The sequence below is a fragment of the Nymphaea colorata genome, chromosome 14 (genome assembly GCF_008831285.2).
Source record: "Nymphaea colorata isolate Beijing-Zhang1983 chromosome 14, ASM883128v2, whole genome shotgun sequence".
NCBI lineage: Eukaryota > Viridiplantae > Streptophyta > Magnoliopsida > Nymphaeales > Nymphaeaceae > Nymphaea > Nymphaea colorata.
This window is the reverse complement of record NC_045151.1, coordinates 8,171,969-8,187,906: the sequence shown is the minus strand read 5'-3', so window position 1 is coordinate 8,187,906 and position 15,938 is coordinate 8,171,969.

Sequence of the window (15,938 nt, the reverse complement as noted above, 5' to 3'; positions counted from 1 at the left end):
TCCTTCTCGAGTTCCCATGTGCTCTCCTTCAACCCATGGTGTTGTCATTCCACCCTTACTAAAGGAATTCTCTTCGTACGAAACACTTGTTCTCTTTGATCCACAATTCGAATAGGCTTTTCTTCCATTGTCAAATCATCTTGCACCTGAATACCTTGAAAATCAATCACATGCGTAGCATCTGGTACGTACTTTCAAAGCAGAGAAACATGGAAAACATCATGAACATGACTCAAATTAGGTGGTAGTGCCAATCGGTATGCCACCTCTCCAATCTTCTCTAAGATTTCAAAAGGTCCAATGAACATCGAACTCAACTTTCCCTTAACACTAAATCGAAAAACACCTTTAGTAGGTGAAATCTTCAAGAACATATGATCACCGACCTCAAAAACCAACTCTCTATGTCGAATGTCTGCGTAGCTTTTCTGTCTACTCTGAGCAGTCAACAACATTTTTCTTATCAATTGCACTTGGTCGGTGTAGTGTTGTAATACTAAAGGGTTTTCAATCTTGCCACCACTCAAATCGGTCCAACAAATTGGCGATCTCCACGGCCTTCCATACAAAGTCTCAAAAAGTGTCATCCCAATAGTAGAATTGTAACTGTTATTGTACGTAAATTCTGTCAATTTCACATGTTTGTCTCATGCTCCTTTCTACTTTAAGGTACATGCACGCAACATATCCTCTAAGGTTTGAATGGTCCTCTCAGATTGCCCATCAGTTTGGGGGTGAAACGCTGTACTCAACTTAAGCTTAGTACCCAATGCCTTTTGCAATTGTTCCCAAAACCTAGAGGTAAAACGTGGATCTCGATCCGCAATGATAGACTTTGGCACTCCTTGCAATCTCACTATCTCGCCAATGTATAACTCTGCGAGACTTTCTAAGGACAGACTGATTCTTATTGGCAAAAAATGAGTGGACTTTGTAAGTCGATCAACAATCACCCATATGGCATCATGTTGTCTTCTGGTGTGAGGTAAACCAACCACAAAATCCATCGTAATGTCTTCCTATTTCCATACTGGGATATCAATTCTTTGCAACAAGCCTCCTGGCCGTTGATGCTCTGCTTTGACCCGCTGGCAAACTAAGCACTTTGCTACATATTCTGCAATTTCACGTTTCATTCTAGGCCACTAGAAATTTCTTTTCAAATCCTGAAACATCTTTGTGCTGCCAGGGTGTATAGAAAACTTAGATTTGTGAGCTTCATCAAGCAACTGGTGCTTAACCCCTTCATCTCTAGGGACCCACAACCTTCGTCGAAACCACAATGAACCATCTTCATCTTGATGCCAAAGAAAATCTACCTTCTTACATTCTTCCATGTTCTTAGCAAAATCGAAATCTTCCTTTTGCTTCAAATTAAGCTCATCCAACAACGGATGTCGTATCAAAGCCGTCATTGTTGCTTTGTCCTCACCACAAAGGTAAGGCTGCCATGCTATCATATCTTGCAACAATGTCCATAAACGAGTCAACATACTGCACAATGTTGCTCTGCTCAAAGCATCAGCCACCACATTCACCTTGCCTGGATGATATGATATCGTGAAATCATAATCCTTTAAGTATTCAATCCATTTTCTTTGCCTCAGATTTAGATCCTTTTGGGAGAATATATACTTCAATGACTTGTGATCTGTAAACACCTCAAATGTTGCCCCATAGAGATAATGTCTCCAAATCTTCAGTGCAAACACAACCGCTCCCAACTCCAAATCATGAGTAAGATAGTGTTGCTCATGTACCTTCAACTGTCTTGATGCATAAGCCACCACACGACCGTGTTGCATCAATACACAACCAAAACCGATTCCTGATGCATCTGTGTATACCACAAATCCAGAATGACTCGATGGAAGCGTCAGAATAGGGGCAGTAGTAAGCTTGACATTCAGAGTTTGAAAACTCTTCTCACACTCTTCATTCCAAACAAACTTCACTCTTTTTCTTAATAGCTTAGTCATGGGCGTAGCTATTTTCGAAAAGTCATGTATGAACCTGCGATAGTATCCTGCCAATTCCAAAAAGCTTCTAACATCAGTTACACTGCACGGCGTCCTCCAAATTTGTACAGCCGACACCTTAGCCAGATCGACGGATACTCCATGCTTTGAGATTACATGACCCAGAAAGTTTACATTTTTTAGCCAAAATTCACATTTTGAGTATTTGACATAAAGCTTATGCTTGCACAAAAGACCCAACACACTTCTCAAGTGATCTCTATGCTCCGTCTCACTCTGAGTACACCAAAATATCATCAACAAAAACAATAACAAATCGATTCAGGTAGTCTTGGAAAACCCGATTCATGAGATCCATAAACACTGCGGGAGCATTGGTCAACCCAAAAGGCATGACCCTGAATTCATAATATCCATATCTAGTTGAAAAAGCAGACTTAACAACATCTTCCTCCCATATCAAGAGTTGATGATAACCCATCCTGAGATCGATCTTGGAGAATACCTTTGTGTTCTTGAGTTGATCAAACAAGTCTTCAATTTTTGGAAGCGGATACTTATTCTTGATGGTGACTTGATTCAACATGTGATAATCGATACACAAACGCATTGTTCCATCATTCTTCTTAACAAACAACACAGGTGCTCCCCAAGGTGACACACTAGGTCGGATGAAACCCTTGTCTAAGAGCTCTTGCAATTGCTTCTTCAATTCTTCTGACTCTGCTGGTGCCATTCGGTATGGTGCCTTAGAGATAGGAGCTGTCCATGGCTACAACTCTATCCTGAATTCCACTTCTCGTGTTGGAGGCAAACTTGACAGTTCCTCAGGAAACACATCGGGGTACTCACTCACCACGGCAACATCCTGTAACCTCACCGATTTGGTCTCATTGGTCAACACATTGACCAAGAAAGCAACACTTCCATTTTCTATCAAATGTTTAGCTTTCAAAGCAGACACCATTATCTTGTCAGTTCGACTAGCTTTACAAGCATGGAATTCCACAGGTTGCATCTCATCAGTCAACAATCGTATATGTTTTTTCCTGCAATCTATATTAGCATAATGCGCATATAACCAATCCATGCCCAAAATCACATCGAACTCACTGAGACTCATGATCACCAACTGTGCAGGTAAGTGATGTTGATGGATCTCCACGTCTACATCAGGTAGATACTCACTACACGACTCTTGAGCATGCATAGGGCTAACAACTTTTAAAACATATGGCATCTTCCTAGCCGACACTTCTAGTGAAGTAGCAAATCGACTAGATATAAATGAATGAGTCGCCCATGCATTAAACAACACTTTAGCAATATGAGAACCAATAAGTAAAGTACCTTCAACAAGGTCGTGTGCCTGAAGCTCCTCCACAGTAGTCGCATAGACATGTCCAGTCGTCTGTCGCGTGCTAGAAGGACCGGCCTCAGGCTTCTTCAATTCTTTTTCTTGTCTTATGGGGCAATATTTGATGAAGTGCCCTATCCCTCCACAATGTAAACATGCTCCGGTCACTCGATAACATGGCTTCCCGGGGTGCACACGTGAGCAAGTTGGGCACCTTGGTGAAGTCGGAGTGGCCACTGACCCATGTGTGGCCTCACTGTGGGTTGTTGGCTGGTTCCGTCTGAACGTTTTGTCATCACGCCTCTCATAAGGCCTTGTCCTGCCTGCAAAGGGTTGGCGCTTGACCTGCGTTCGCCCACCGTGTGATTGCTGGCCTGCCTTCTTGTGGTGATCATTCTGTGTCCTTGCCCAGTCCTCTTCTATGCATCTTGCCATGGTGACCGCCTCGTCCAAGTCACGAGGTCTGCTTGTCAAAACTTTGCTTCGCAGTCCATCCCGCAGCCCGCACACAAACTTGCCTACTCTGGCCTCATCTGTAGTGTAAAGGTGTGGACAATACACCTCAGAGTGTCGATATTTCGTAATGTATTCTTCCAGGTTCAGTTGATTCTGTTGTAAATCAAGAAACTCTTGCATTTTCTTGTCTCTAGCATGCATTGGAAAGTAAGTGCTGAAGAATGAATCTCTAAACTGCTTCCAAGAGATTGACAATTGGCCCGCAAACCGGATCTCACTAGTCGATTGCCACCAATTCTTGGCATCACCCTTCGGCAGATAAGAACCATAATTCACTTTGTCTTCTTCTGGCATCTTCAGAAGCCTAAAGATGCGTTCAACTTCCTCAATCCATTCTTTTGCCTTGTCTGGATTGCTTTCTCTTGTAAAGACAGGCGGCTGCATTGCCATAAACTGTTGGTACGACACCGTCGTTGCCTTCTCCTGAAGTGGCGCAGTGGTGTCTCATGAAGGAGATGCATTGCTCCTTTGATTACTGACCATCGACTGTACAAGGGAGGTCAGTGTTTGCAACATTGTCAACATTATGGTCTGTTGATCCACCTGTGGAGTCTGCCTTGGTGGGGTTTGAGCACCCACACCAGTCTGGGCATTCTATTGCCTTGATGTATTGTCATCCACTGGGGTACGTGCATCAGAACGGGCAGGACTTGGCTCCCTTTGTGCCTCTGTAGATGGCCCAACTCGCCTTTTACCCCTATGTTGATATTCCATATGTACAAACAAGAACCCTTGTTCTCAAACCAAGTCTATGACCAATCTTGCAAATCCAATCACAAACGTGCATGAGCACAAGTTCAAAACATCGATCACATTATGTACTTCTACTTGTAAAATCAAACTACAATAACAATTTAATCAAACAAATGCATACCTGGGCAACACGGCTTCACAGATAGGCTTTAACTCACATCCATAGTGGGTTTGCCATAGCTCTGATACCAAAGCTGTCACACCCCAACCTTTTTGACCCTCAAACACATTTTTTTTTTCTAACATAAAGCATTGAGATGTGACGACACAACGATTCAAAAGAGGGAGCTATGCCATTCAAGACAATGGGGCGAACTTTCATTCATATAACAATTTTGATTCATACAAAATCACATCTAAGTGTACGACAAAAATGCCCCAAAACATAGAATTGATGTCTAACAAAAACAAGACATCAATACAATCAAAATAAGACGCACTGGTGCTACAAAAGACCCAAAACCTACCCAGTAGGATGTGAGTAAAACCATCTGCTCAACCTGCTGCCCCTGGTCCACCAAAACCTGAAAAAAATGAAACAACTGAAGGCTTAGCCTTCGCAGTATGGCAACAAGCCAGGAAAATCCCAAACCCTCTTAGGTAGGGCTCAATATCATAAAAATAATCTATCGTCATGTCATGTCAGGGCATAGGCACATTGTTTGCCAAGAAAAACCCCTAACATAGACCATGACATGTAAAGGCCACTCAAGGGCCACAGTATCACAATCTCAATCACATGCAATGCATGCTTAAACATTTCATTTCATTCATATCATTCACATGCCCATCAAACACATACATTCGTTCACACACATTTCAATCACATACTTTCATTTTCATTAACTTTAGTGAATTGACAGTTCCTGTGGGTGCAAACACAAACACGTGCACACCATGGGCGGCTCATAGCCGAGAGACAACCCCCCGTGGTGGCCCATAACGGTATGGATCCATTCATCCGCTGCAGCGGTAGAGCACTCATCCATGGGTGTGTGAATTCCACGGAGAGATACTCAGCCTTCCCTAAAACACCCAAGTTGGGAAGGTAGGAGCCAACGCTCCGAGCACAACACACAACAGTACCCTGGGGCCTTACACCGCCTGCGCTCCGAACAGGCGAGACCAGTGGCAAAAGCGAGACGTCTCCCAAACACAATGCCACAACCCACTAGCCTCTCATCTCTTATTCATTCTTAGTTATCATTATGGAAACACAATCACAAAATGATCAGCTAGCTCATGAGGTTGGTTCACTCCTCGAGTGCACCCATACCTCCAAATGCCTCCACACGAGGGCTACACATATAATTTACTTTCTTAGCTAGCCGTCATAGCAATACGGGTACAACTACCCTCCAAATCATTCATTTGCATCACTGCCCACGACAATGTGCAAGCAACCAAACACAACATTCACATCAATTATTACATCCATCACATCTTTGAAAACCTTAGCCAAACCAGAGAGAGTAGTCTCGATCTGTGATTGGCTCGTAGCTGTCCTATGCAGTTATCATTCTAGGATGCTTTCTAATACACAATTGCGGTCGAGGAGACACTCAAGTCGATACCCCGCCTCATCTGTCCTAAACAGTTATCAATTCTAGCATGCACATGCAAATACATCACATTTTCAAATCAAACTACTCATAGTCTTCCAAAACAATTCATATCATATGTCAAATCATGTGCATGCATACATACATTCATTCACAAAACAATCAATAAATTCACATCACAATCATAGGATCGTGGGATCCTAGGAACACACATTCACACCTTTACCCCAGGTAGGGATTTGCCTGGAATGCCGCCATACCTGTCGCGCGCCCTCAAAACTCTTCAAAATGCCTCGAACTTCGAATATGGTCGCTCAAGGTCGACAGGACGTGCCCGGTGTACCTGCAAACATAACCACAATGTAAGATTTCTATTAGTTACTTTACGATCCAAACAAACATAAAACAAAATCATTGAGGCACATATCATTGCCTCAAGAAGGTGTCGACAGATAGTGTCGACCAACAAGCCCTCCAACAGGCCTCCTGTTAACCTCTTGACGTTGCCAACAAACGTCCAAATTCATTGTTTCGGTCAATCTATCACGACCCAATTCTCATTTACTTTCTTTAGTCGAGGCGTCAACCCCATAATCACATCCAACATATGTATGCTTTTCCCAAATAACTCCAAGATACACCCGTTCACAAAAACATGTATCACGTGCTCACTAAGACGGTTCTAAATCTTCTCCACAACATCACAATCTCTACCATGATGTTCTATTGCTTCGAAAATCAACACCTCAAGCTTAAAAGTCAATATATATACGAATCATCGCTTCTCCAACATAATCATAAACTTTTCCCAAAAAGCCAAGTCGTTACATGCCTCCCTAAACATCAAATTCTAACTTCTAGCATGCTCAAACAATAATTATACATGCTCCAAGGGAAAATATACAATAAAATTGGCTCAATTATGCCTTTGCTCACCCCAAAACAAGAGTCTAGACTGCTGCAATCCTTCCGGCAGCCACCTCACGAGTCCAAGTGTCTCCAAGCGGCTAAAATTTATCACTGCCGCCTCCACCAATGCCTTAAAGTCGCTGCTATGAGAGGGAAGACAAGTCCCCAAGCTGAAATTCGACCAAACAATCATAAATAGGGTGAGCTATTGCAAAAGAGAGGTCAAAGGGAAATCTGTCGTTAGAAGAAGGGAAGTCGGCCGTGAAAATGAGGTAGTCGGCAAGGCAAAATGGCAGACTCAGTTGAGAGGGAGGGTTCGGTTGAGAAGGACCCACACGATTAGGGAAAGGGAGCCGACAGAGAGAGATAACACTGACGGAGCGGGGAGAGTGTAGGTAGAGAGGACGTGAGAGCGAGAGAATGGCAGAGGGGAAAAGCACGAGAGAAAGAGGGTTGCGTAAGAGGGAGGTCGTGCGGTTGAGAGGGGAGACGACAGAGACAGTGAGAGAGGGAGGTGGAGAAAGGGGAGAAGAAGAAAGAAAGTAAGAATGAAAGAAAGAAAGAGGTTGGGGGCTTACCGGAGCACCGCCGTCCTCACCACCGCCTGCACCACCTCTGTCGTCTTCTTCTTCCTTGCGCTGGCATGAGTGGCAACAGAGGGGGGTCTGTGAGGAAGACGCGGGAGAAGAGAGAAAGGCAAGGGAGGATTGGGCGTTGGGCTCACACGCGGGTGGAGCTCGGGTCCGGGTTTGGACCCTGACCTGAGCCGACCTGCATATGCCGAGCGTTACAGTTTTCTATAGAGTTGGTGTGGATTAGATACTATTTAATAATGTACTATTATGCATACTAAAAGCATACCTATTACTTCAAGATAGACTAACAATTTTACAAAATGTATACATGATCGCATATCGTTCAATAAACATTTAGATAAGAGCATTTTATTGTGATAGCCATAAACTAAAGGGAATTTTATAATGTCTAATGATTTATTGCTACAAATATCAAAATCAGACCTACTTCTAGAGCAAGTTGTGTAGTTGACATTGGACACATTTTGTAAAATGTACTATAGGGACTTAAGTATACATCATACACATTAGATACACATAATGTGTATATATTTGCAATTTACTGTCACACAATCATGCACTGAAGATCTTGTAGGTGGCTATTTATTTTGTTACACGATAACCTGACGAAATTGAGGGGTGGTAGATTTCCAAGTTCCCACAATAAAACCATGAAAAGTATACCCACAACAAGAACAAACAAATATTAAAAAAGAAACAAAAAAAAAAACTCACCAATACTAAAAAACTAAATGAATGACGAGGAGATGCCTAGAAATGAACAAGACACAACTAGCATATAGGGTAGGCAATGGTAGAAAGCAAGAATGAATACCAAAAACTTTGTAGACCTGCATGATTGTTGAAGGTACTCCCACACCAATGATTCTTCTACTTCAATGAACACTTGAGGTGTCCGTCGATGAGGGATTACAAAGGATTTATTGTTGAAGGTTTGAGGTACGGTGAGGGATTTAAAGTGCTTAATGAGTTTCTTTTTAATTAAGGGCAATTACATATTTATGTAGACAGACTCACCATTTAACATTTCTTATTCAAGGGGATTTATATATTGCCCAGTCAGATTGACTGGGAGAAGATACAATGCTAGACAATTGAGGACATATAGTATCTACGTAACATGCAACCTGCTTCATGTGTTTAAGGCATTTTGGAAAAGATAAGAAAAGTATTGTGCTGTATCTAAGGGTATTATGGTAAAAATAGAAGTGTTTAGGTTTAATCAATCTTTTTATTCATGGGCATTTGTGAGAATAGGCTTTTCAAAACACATATGAGTATTAGAGATCATTTCCTTGTTGTCCTGTAGGACAAGGCAAACATGATGTCCTCTTCACCATACCAACGTCTTGTCTCCATGGACAATGGTGTTTTCCATCCACTTTTGATGGTTTTAAGAACAAAACACTACATAACTTTTGTCTGGAATTTGTTTTGTCTCTATATGTTCAATCCATTATGTCCATCATGTCTGGTGTTTGTTTTTTTATGTCCATTCTGTCTTGTGACTTTCTTCTACAAGATGTCTTGTCTATTTTGTTCATTTTGAATGGAGTTCGTTTTCTGTTCTATCTAGTGTTTGTGTCTTATGTGGCCATTTCTATCCATCTTGTTTGCTATTTGATGGCAATAAATTAATATTGATTGTTTTATCTATTATTTTTAGAAATATCATACATATGCTGCTTAATAATCATGTATTTGATAAACAAAAATGCGTTATATCAACATCATTTACAAAGTCCATAACAAAATATCTAAACAATACATTCAATAATAAGATCATGTTAAGCAAAACAATACATGAAACACCCCATGTAGCAAAATCAACTCATTAAAATTGATTTGTCTAACAAAAACATTACTAGTGTTAAATGTTTACACATTCAGATACTCAGGAATATCAAATGAAATCATAGACTTTCAAATATAAATAGTTCACAATGTTCAAGTTTTGGGGGCCACATGTTGATGTACTTAACATAAAAATAGACAAAAAATTGAATGACTAAACCTACTACAAAGATGTAGAAAACTATCACAACTCATCAGCAATTGATATTCTACACCACATACAATATGTGTGTCTAATCTTTTCCTCAAAGGCCATATAATACTTGGGGTGAAACATCATCGTCTGATTCCTACATTTGAGAAATTAAAAGGCCAAACAAATAATTAGATTACCAACATGAAGTATAACATAATCGAGTATAACTGAAACAATGGCAATATAACATTAAGAAGTGTATAAGACAATGAGCGTATTTTACTTCAGACATAATTGTTTCATATTGTTGATGTAATTTGTTCATGAAGTTCATTGTTGTTGCCTATTATTTGTGTTTGTTGAGTATGTTTATCATTGTTTGTAGTTTCACTTACTTCACTATCATTTATATTTTTATGAGAAAATCATTTCAATGTTTGAATCATGGTGAATTATGAAATTGTGAAGAACATATTTTACTTGTATAATTTACATCTTGGCAGCATTTTGCATGATTTTATCATCTGTCTAAACAAACTAAATTTTGTGTCTGCTGTCAGAAAAGAAAACAAATCAAAAAAGTTTTTCGGCATCTTATTTGCACCATTCATCACTAGGCATTGGTGTCTAAGTAGTTCTGAATAAAAGAGAGATATTCTTCCATTTTTTATGATACTTAATTTTTGTTAATTGTTTCCATCTGCATTGAAAATAGTCTGATGTGCTCTATGTAAAGATGAATTGTTCACCTCAATGTGGATGCACTCCACATTTTCTCTTTGTGATGTCGTGGATGATCTAGATGAACAACATCATAGAACTAAAATTTACAACTTATAGTAAGCCATTCGAACAAGTTCTATGGAAACCTACTTGATGGAAAGTACACATTGTTTCTTATACAATGAGATATAAGAAGTATTATATGTAGTGGAGAGATAATAAAAGTAATCAAACACCATAAAATATCGTGTGAAAAATGTTTCCATTTGGGCTTTGAGAAATATCAGTTGGATGGTGAATTCATGGAGACCCATTTTGAATTTCTATAAGGGACAACAAAACTTAATCTCTAAATGTAGCTCTCTCTATTGGCCATAACACACACACACACACACACACACACACACACACACACACACACACACACATATATATATATATATATATATATATATATATATATATATATGCAAAATGTTATAATTCAAAATTTTAAAAAGTCACGTTTTGGTCTCTACTCATCATGGCTTGAATCTAATGGGAAATGTGCTGTAATGGAGAAGACAGAGAATTAGGAACATGGCCTCATGGAGTGCCTTAGTTACTAAGAAAAGCAAAACACAACCCCCCAAAAGTGAAGAGAAAAATCAAAGGTGTCCAAAGGGGAGGAAATTTGAAGGAAATCTAGCGACAAAAACCGGAGGAATGAGAAAAGGTTGGCTTCAAATAAAGATTGAAAAAAGAAAGCAAAGGTTGGCTTCAAATAAACTATCAAGGAGAAAGTTGGGCATCTAAAGCTTGATTAAACTGGAGCAACATGCATCAAATAACAAAATCAAGGGATGACTTATGTGGACTCTTACATTGTAAATAAATTGCCTTACGGGCCTTGAAGATGGTTCCACAAATACAACACATGGCATGAATTCCAAGCATTGGAGAACATACAGGCTCGTCCTCATATGCAGAAAATTTTCAGTTCCTCAAAGGGAGGAGCGACAATAGTTTGTTGTTATAATTGATCACCTAATGTCTTGCAAGTGTTTCTTAAAGCATCCCCCTAATCAAAGGTATGCTGGGGATGAGGCCCAAGGTATTCATTAAAATGCCATAACTTTGACTACTTGACCTTTAAGAATATGACATTCGTATGCCATCATATAATACGATCTTTCTTATTTTCCTTTCTCTCATCTTCTTTCACTTAAATAAACAAGAGGGCCTATAATGTCACCGAATGGTTGGGTGGGATACGACAGAAGCTCTGCTAGAAAGTTCCCCACTAGTTAGAAAGTTGACATCTTTACATATTTACATACATTTTTGTAGAGTAAAAAATTGCATAAAGATGGACTTAAATAAGCATATAAACTGAACACAAATTTAGCTTCATGTTAGAAATCATATTGCAAATAACTCTCTTATTCAACCAATATTTACTGATATTGTCAATAGCAATACATGCAGGCATATAACAATGCTTTAGGGTTATTATTGAATTTCCTATGAAGTAGTACACAATTTTATTTTATTGTATCGTAAAACAAATTCTACACTTGCATTATCGCAATTGTAAAATCATGTTTCCATAGCCTAAATAAGTGCTCAAGAAAATTAAATATGACAACAACCCTCTGTGGATTGGTTTGACGATAAAAGGTTGTTTAATAGGTGGAGGTCAGCATTTGAACAAAACAGATTACGATAATGCAACTACATTATTGGTTTTACGATACACCAAAATAAAATCGTGTTTACGAGGATGTGATAATCACTTGAAAAAACTAAACACGACAACGACACCATATAGCCTGGTTTTACAATAAAAAGGTGTTTACCAAGAGACGATAAGCAATCACAAAAAAAACCATCTGATAACGCAACTGTATGACTCTTTTTCTCATACATTCAAATAAAATCATTTTTGCAAGGATGCGATAAGCAAAAAGTGTGTGATAACACAACTTCATGATTTGTTTTATGATACACTCAAGTAAAATTGTGTTTACAAGAACACAATATGCATTCGAAAAAATTCAATGCGAGAACAATAGTGTATGGATTGATTTTATGAGAAAAAGGCCTTAACTAAGAGGCGATAAGCAGTCAAACAAAACAGAATGTGATATAAACTAGAGGATTTGTTTTATGATGCACTCAAACAAAATCATGTTTAGAAGCACACGATAAGCACTCAAAGAAACTAAATGCGACAACGGCACTACATCAACTGTTTTACGATAAAAAGGCATTTAGAAAGAGGCCATAAGTAGATGAACAAAACAGATTTTATAACTCAACTCCAGAATGTGTTTTACGATACACTCAAATAAAACTGTATTCACAAGGACGCGATAAACACTCAGAAAAATTAAATGAAACAACACTGCATGGATTATCTTATTCAAGTGTTTAACGATGCATTCAAATAAAATCATGTTTACAAGGATGCGATAAGCACAAAAAAAATCGTACAATAATGTAGTTGTAGGATTCGTTTTATGACGCACTCAAGTAAAATTCTATTTGCAAGGATGCGATAAGTAGTTGGACAAAATAGATTGGGATAACACGACTACTAGATTCATTTCATGACGCTCTCAAATAAAATCATTTTACAAGGATGCGAAAAGCACAAAAAATCATTTGACAATGCAACTGTAGGATTCATTTCATGATTCACTCATGTAAAATCGTGTTTACAAAAAGGTGATAAAACTTGAAAAAAATAAATGCAACAATGACATTTTATGAATTGGTTTTATGATAAGGAAGCATTTGGTAAGAGGGGATAAGTAGTCAAACAAAACAGATTGCTATAACGCAACTACATGATTTGCTTTACAAGACACTCAAATGAAATTGCGCTTACAAGGACGAGATAAGCACTTGAAAAAAATAAATGCAACAGCGATGCTATATGGATTGGTTTCATCATACGCCTTCAGAAAAAACATATTGCCATATCATAAATGTAGATTTTGTTTCATGATACACTGAAATACATGTGTTTACAAGGATGCTTTATGAGCACATAGGAAAATTAAATAAGATAATGATATTGTATGGAATTGTTTTACGATAAAACAACAATTACCAAGAGGCGATCAGCAGTCAGAGAAAAAATCATGCAATTACGTAACTGCAATATTCATTTTAAGATACACTTATATGACAATAACACTATATGGACTGCTTTTACGATAAAAAGGCATTACTTGAGATGTGATAAGCAGTCAGACATAAAAACATGTGATAACACAACTACAAGATTCATTTTATGATACACTCAAATAAAATCATTTGATCACACAACTACATGATTCATTTTACGATACACTCAAGTAGAATCATGTGTACAAAGACACAATAAATACTCGTAAAAATAAAAAGTGACACAATATTGCATCGATTGGTTTTATAATAGAAAGGCCTAAACTAAGAGGCAATAAGCAGTTAGACAAAATAGATTGCAATAACACAACGGTTGGATTCATTTTACAACACACTTCAATTAAATCATGTTTACCATGATGGGATAAGCACTCTAAAAAACAAAATGCGACAACGACACTATATGGGCTCGTTTTATAATAAAAAAGTATTTACTAAGAGGCGATAAGAAGTACCATGTTATTTTTGCATTTAATGTAACTATAAACATGAGTTTACTTGAGTGTATCATAAAACGAACCATATAGTTTTGTTAAAATGATTTTATTTGAGTGTATCGTAAAATGAATCCTACAGTTGCATTATTGCAAATTGTTTTGCCTGACTATTTATTGTATCTTAGTAAATGCCTTTTTATCATGAAGCCAGTTTATACAAACGTGGTTTTTGTAGAATATATCGTAAAACAAATCCTAAAGTTATGTTATCACAATCTATTTTGTCCAATTACTTATCAACTTTCAGTAAACACATTTTTAGTTATATAGTCGTATTTAATTTTTTTTTAGTGCTTATCATGTCCTTGTAAACACAATTTTATGTGTGTGTAACGTAAAATGAATCCTGAAGTTACATTATCACAATCCATTTTATTGATTAGCTTATTGCCTCTTAGTAAACACATTTTGATTGTAAAACCAGTCCTAACACTGTCATTGTCGCATTCAAATTTTTTAAGTGTTTACTGCATCCTTGTAAACAAGATATTATTTGAGTCTATTGTAAAACAAATCCTTTGGTAGTGTAATTGCAATCTGTTTTGTCTGACTTCATATCATCTCTTAGTAAATGCTTTTTATATGAAAACCAGTCTATAAAGTGGCGTAGTCGCATTTAATTTTTCTGAGTGCTTCTCGGGTCCTTGTAAACATGATCTTATTTGAGTGTATCATAAAATGAATCCTACAGTTGCATTATTGCAATTTTTTTGACTGACTGCTTATTGGCTCTTAGTAAATGCCTTTCTATTGTAAAGCTAGCCCATACAGTCTCATTGTTGCATTTAAATTTTTTGTCAGTTGATCGCATCCTTGTAAACATTATTTCATTTGAGTGTATTGTAAAACAAATACTACTATTGTGTTATTCAATCTATTTTGTCCAACTATTACATTAGTGCTATCACATCCTTGTAAACGGGATTTTGCTTTACTGTATTGCAAAACAAATAATATAGTTCCGTTATCACATGATTATTTGAACTTATCGCATCCTTGGAAACACAATTTTATTTGAGTGCATCATAAAATGAATAGTATAGTAGCATTATCACATTATTTATTGTTTGACGACTTATCACTTTTTAGTAAACACCTATTTATTCTAAAACATTTCATATAGTGTTATTGTCGCATTCAATCTTTTTGAGTGCTTAATGCATACAATAAAATGAATATTGTAGTTGCGTTGTAACAATCTATTTCATTCAACTATTTATCACCTCTTAGTAAATGTCTTTTTGTGATCAAACATGTCCACACAATCTTGTTGTTGCATCTAATTTTTTGAAGAGCTTGATCATTTCTATGTATTGTAAAATAATTCCTGTTGTTGCATTATTGCAATCTGTTTTATTTGTCAACTTATTGCCTATTAGTAAACCCTTTTTTATAGTAAAACCGATCCGCACAGTGTCGTCCTTGTATTTTAGTTTTTTCGAGTGCTAATCACATCCTTGTAAATACGATCTTATTTAAGTGTAACGTAAAATGGATGCAACAGTGCAGCAGTTATGTTATCACAATCTGTTTTGTGTGACTGCTTATGATATATAAGTAAACACTTTTTTCATAAAACCAGTCCAAAGAGTGTCATTGACGCATTTAATTTTATAGAGTGCTTATCACGTCCTTGTAAACATGATCTTATTTGAGTGTGTCATAAAATGAATCCCACATTGGCCTTATGACAGTCAATTTTGCGTTCTCGTAAAAATCCTTCGTTGGCCTTTTTTCATTAAACACCATTTTATTGTAAAACCAGTCCTTATAGTACCGTTCTCACATCTAATTTTTCTGAGTGCTTTTCAGTCCTTATAAACACAATTTTATTTGAGTGTATCGTACAACAAATGTAACAGTTGTATTATTGCAATTTGTT